This window comes from Eschrichtius robustus, chromosome 15 (genome assembly GCF_028021215.1).
Source record: "Eschrichtius robustus isolate mEscRob2 chromosome 15, mEscRob2.pri, whole genome shotgun sequence".
In the NCBI taxonomy this organism is placed as follows: domain Eukaryota; kingdom Metazoa; phylum Chordata; class Mammalia; order Artiodactyla; family Eschrichtiidae; genus Eschrichtius; species Eschrichtius robustus.
The window spans coordinates 89390313-89396312 of NC_090838.1; positions in this window are offsets into that span (position 1 = coordinate 89390313).

Below are 6000 nucleotides of genomic sequence, written 5' to 3' on the forward strand. Positions count from 1 at the left end.
AATTTTCTCAGACATCAAAACCGTGTTCAATACCCTTAAACTGGCAGGTCAAAATATTCAGTAATTTTGAAAGCACAATGAAATCAATTTTATTATGTCAAGGATGTGTACATGTTGTGGAGAATTTCTAATTCAATTCTATAAATTAAAAAAAAAATAGAGGCCAAGTAGGGTGGAGGTTAAGCATATGGGCTGTGGAGCCAGACTGGTGGGGTTCAAATCCCAGCTAGGCTACTTAATAGCTGTGTGACCTTCAGCAAGTTACTAAATATCTCTGTGCTTCAGTTTTCTCATCTGTAGAATGGGCTAATAGAACCTTTGTAGATTGTTGTGAGGATGAAAGAAATTAGCACACAGAAAGCACTCCTGGTGCCTTGAACTCAACAAGCATTAGCTACTGTTGTCAAAGGCAGATACTTCTGGAGGAAGGGATGATTAATCAGTTTCCACTTGAGAGAAAGTTCATGAGATCTTTTCCTGAATGTAGGCTTGAAGGGAGTGAAAGTGGAGACTCTGAGCATATGATGTGTCTAAAGCAGTGGTTCTCACCCTGGTGTGCGTCAGAATCCCCTGGTGGGCTTGTTAAAATAATTTCTGATTCGGTGGGCGTGGAATTTGCATTTCGAACGAGTTCCCAGATGGCACTGATACTGCTGGTTGGGGACCGTTCTTTGAAAGCCTGCAGCCATATATATCCCTGCAGGATTTGGGAGCTTCTGCAGTGGACTTTACCAGCAAGGTACGTAAGTCCTGCGGCAAACACACCCCCCAAAGAAAGATCTGAAAGGGAAGGGCAGGGAAGTGCTTGGAGCCAGGCCACCCTGCAGCCCTTTAGACCACCTCTGGAAAGAACTGGTCTCTTCTGGAAAGAACTGGTCTCTCAGCATGACCCTGAAAAATCTTCTCTGAGGCTGAACATTCAATTTCAGATTTCCCTGGACTTGAGAAAAACTGTGCAACAACTTTTATTGTAACATAATATAAACTTCAGTCATTTAATGATATTAAAAATTATTATTTATAATATTATAATAATTATTTATATTATAGTTATATTATAATTTATAATATTATAATAATTATAATAGTAATAATTATTATTTATAAGGTGGTAAGTGCCTTATAAAAATGTTCCAAGTAGGGCCAGACTCTTTTCAACCTTCTACTAGAGGACCACTGGAAAGATGGAAGATTGTCATGAGGTTTTGGCTGCATGTTTTGGGGAAGTAGCTTGGGATGGGTGTTGGGTATCACCTTACCCCTCACAGATGGTCACGGCTTGAAAGAGTTTATTCAAATCCTCATCCACTAGAGTTCCTAGTTGGATGTGGCAGGGCACGATCTGAGCTTTCTTGCTCTCATGAGCAGCAATTGCAGACAGATCCAGAAATTTGGCAGCTAGACAGTCTATCACTGCTGCCTGGCAAATGGAAGACAAACAGCCAGTTCTATAAGTGTAGTTCCCATTTTTCAAGGGCTTGCAACTGGCCCAAAGGAAACTGCAAATCCACTGTGGAAGACTGAGAGCTCTTGGGGAGCACATTCGTTTAAAAAATCCTCTTGTTGTTTTGGCCAACATAATCACTCAGCTACCAGAGATAAGAAAAAAAAATGCATGAGGTTAGGAAGGAAGGGGGGATTATTTCAGAGCTTAGATATTTTTGCAAATTGACATCAGTATTTCCCAGACTATTCTATCAAACTTTTCAAAAGTTGTAGCTTCTTGATATGTTTGAGAATCAAAGAATCAAAATACAGCATTTCTTACTCACCTGGTGTTGAGTCAGCTATGGGGTCATGAAAGAGGGGTAAGGGTAGCAGATAAGGCATGTGTTCAAGTCCCCGTTGTGCCATTTAATGGCTTGGCCTTGTCTCCTGATCTGATCTTGTTTCCTTGTCTATAAAACAGAAATAATACCACCGAGTTCACATGAGTGTTGAATAAACAGAAGGGTGCTGTGCCGACATCGTGGTGTGATATAAAGAATGAGAACAAATGACTCATTTGGGTGTTGGCACAAACAAGCTCGGTCAGCAGGGAAGGTGAGGCGTGGCAATGGCTGAATATGGGCTCAAAGGCTGTCTGGGGTCTTTGCCAAGGCTGGCTCCTCAAGACCCCACAGTTCCTACTTTTCTACACCAACCATTTAACATCTCTTTCCCCCCAAAGCTTTCATTCCCACCCTAAAGGTTTACAGCCTGTGAGATTTGGAACGTGGTCCATGGCAGGTATAAGGCGGGAGTCTGTGGAATCTTTGAAAGCAAAATAAAAAAACTGTGGCCCCAGCCTCTAAGCATTGTGGCCACATACATCAAATAATACGTTCAGGACACTCACTGTGAATGTATACAGGTATATTAAAAATCAGATTCCTCCAGGAGTGGTAATGAGGTCATAGTAACTCCTGATTATTTGACATCTCCTCAGTTACATCTTCACTGTGCTAGAGGATTGGCAGAATCTCATTTTAGGGAGATGTTCTCGTACTCAAAACGGTTGGGATCCACTGAGATAGTTTATAATTGGGGATTCCACCCACGACGGGGTCTTTCCTCACCGAAGTCTGCATTCTTCCCAGGGCAGAATCACTGAGCCCCAGATGTCCACACTCCTTCCAGCCCTCACTTCTCAGCTGTTAGGGAAGACATGCGTTCCTTCATTTTCCAACGGTGTGAGCTTGCACACATTTCTTAAGTTCTGATTATTTCCTCTTGCCCAGAATATGATAAATACCTACCTACTTTGCAGAGACACAGTAAGAATCAAGTGAGGACACATGGGAGGCATTACCTCCTCAATGAAGTCACCAATTTCGACAAGTGCTAACATTCATGTCAGATAAACCTGACTTATTAAGCTAGTTGAATTCAAGGAGAGAAATTGCACCTTATGAATGGAAACTTTGAGGAAGATAAATGCCTGTTTTCTCTCAATCAACTTAGAAGTCAGAGGACTTCAATCGTGAAGACCACCACTCTCATGGACGTGTGAAATCTCCAATCCAGGTGCTTCACCAACAGGAGGCTCAACTTCAAACCAGTATATCCCAGTTACTTTCTACAACAATGTTCCTACTATTATTTTTCCTCTTTGTGACTCCCCCGCTTTGAAGGGGTTCTTTTACCAGATGAACTACATTCATCGTTCACTCCTCCAAATTTTTTCTACCAGTTTGAGATAAAATTGACATACAGCACCGTATGTCAATTATGTGTCCAGCATAATGATTTGACTTACGTACATCATGAAATAATTGTCACAGTAAGTTTGGTGAACATCCATCATCTCATAGGTACAAAACAAAAGAAAGAGAAAAAAAGCTTTTCCCTTGTGAAGAGAACTTTTAGAATTTACTCTCTAAACAATATTCATATATAAATACAACAGGGACTTCCCTGGTGGCACAGTGGTTGAGAATCTGCCTGCCAGTGCAGGGGACACGGGTTCCAGCCCTGGTCCGGGAAGATCCCACACGCCGCAGAGCAAATAAGCCCGTGCGCCACAACTACTGAGCCCATGTGCCACAACTACTGAAGCCCGCTCGCCTAGAGCCCGTGCTCTGCAACGAAGAGAAGCCACCACAATGAGAAGCCTGCGCACCTCAACGAAGAGTAGCCCCTGCTCACTGCAACTAGAGAAAGCCCGCACGCAGCAACAGACCCAACGCAGCCAAAAATAAATAAATAAAATATAAAAAAATAAATTAAAAAAAAAAGAAAACAGTATACCAAGTCCTCAAAGAATTAAACATAGAATTGCCACATGACCCAGCAAGGCCACTTCTGCATATATACACAAAATAATGGAAAGCAGGGTCTCAAAGAGATATTTATAAATAAAAAGAAACAAAACATACAGCAGTGTTCGTTATATTAATCATGTTGTACATTACATCACTAGTACTTATTTATCTTATAACTGGAAGTTTGTACCTTTTGACCCCCTTCATCCAATTCCCACTCCCACCCCCCAACTCTGGTAACCACAAATCTCTTTTTCTATGAGTTTGGTTGTTTGGTTTTCGTTTGGTTGTTGTTGTTGTTTTTTTTTCTAACATCTTTATTGGAGTATAATTGCTTTACAATGGTGTGTTAGTTTCTGCTGTATAACAAAGTGAATCAGCTACATCTATATGTATATCCCCATATCCCCTCCCTCTTGCATCTCCCTCCCACCCTCCTTATCCCACCCCTGGTTGGGTTTTCTTTTTTCTTTTGGATGTTTGATTGACCAAGAACGGTTTGTTACAACCAAGCAGGACCCTCCGAGGCCTTCCCAGAATAGACCTCCATCCATGTCCTCCGCCTGCCTTTTGTCTGTAGAAAAACTTTATTCAAAGAATAAATTTAATCAGAGAAGTGAGAAAATGCAGAAAGAAAGGAAAACAGTCAAGCAAGACAAAATAATAATACTTTAGCCATTAAAGTCAAGGACCTTTAGTTCCTCCTCAAGGACTATAGAGAATATTCTGAGCCCTGTTCCTTGAGCTGTTTTGCAGATTGTGAAACCCCTACCAGGTGGAAGATGTTAACTGTCTGCTGCCCACAAGCTCGGAGACCTCAGACCGGTTGGAACCAGAAGGTTGATGATGCCGACTCCTGATTACCTCACCACCAGCCAATCAGAAGAGTGTCCACGAGCTGACCACGCCCTGCTCCTTGAACGCTATAAGACTCCTCACTACCCCTTCCAGGGTGGGATACGCAGTTCTGAGGGCGTGAGCCTGCTGTGGCCCCCTTTGCCTGGCAAAGCAATAAAGCTCTTCTTTTCTACTTCACCCCAAATTCTGTCTCCACATTTCTAGTCGGCACCAGTGAACGGAGGCTGAGTTTCGGCAACACCTGGCGCACAAATTTTTTGTCAGAAGTGTTGTGGTATGTAATCTGTGACATCCTATAAAAGTAAAGAACTGTGATGTTTTGGTGAATTTCGGATGCATTTTCCGCCAGGCTGTTTGAAAAATAGATAATAGCTTATTGGTTCCTACCTCAACCATTCTTACCTAAATGCTGGCCTCAAGCTAAGAGCTAAGTTCTCACAACGGTACTGCAAGGCAGGCCTTTCCTGAGGACCTCCCACTTCCCACTGCAGACCCAGACTCTCAGGTACATCAGACCCTTCACTGTTCCCTGCTCTCCTCCTTTCCTTTTTTTTTTTTGGCTGCGCCATGTGTCTTAATTCCCTGACCAGGGATTGAATCTGTGCCCCCTGCACGGGAAGCGTGGAGACCTAACCACTGGACTGCCAGGGAAGTCCGTCCTCCTTTCCTTTTAACTCCCTTTACTAGGCAGTGCATGGTCCTGTCTCCTGCCAGGAATAAGTCCCTGAATTCAGTAATCAGGCCACTTAGGATTTTTCACAGTCCTAGTCTTTCCACAGGTATCAATACTTGGCCTGATTGCTAAAGACCTAACATGGGGTCGCCAGGCTCAGCCTAAGACTGGCCTTCTCTTAACCAATATAACATCAATGGTCCCAAGGTTTGCTTGAGAACTGCACATGGATTTATTTTAAACAGTAGGAAAAAAGTATGACTTAAATTGACATGGGGAGGGGTGGAGGAGGAATAAATTAGGAGTTTGGGATTAACATATACACAGGACTATATATAAAATAGATAACTGACAAGAACCTACTGTACAGCACAGGCAACTCTACTCAATATTTTGTAACAACTTATAAGGGAAACAAATCTGTAAAAAATATGTATGTATTATGGGTATATATGTATGTAAAACTGAATCACTTTGCTGTACACCTGAAACTAATACAACATTGTAAGTCAACTATATTTCAATACAAAAAAGTTTAAGTTAAATATTTAACAAATTAAATAACAGAATCAGAATCAGAATTCAGTCTGATTCTCTCCCCACCACCATTCCCTGAAGTCTTTCTAGGAGAAAAATGAAAATTTAAATCACATAGCAATCGTTCTTAGCTCTGAAAACAAAGAGAAGTCAATTTTCCCCCTGATCAAATAGCTTGTTTTTTCCTTA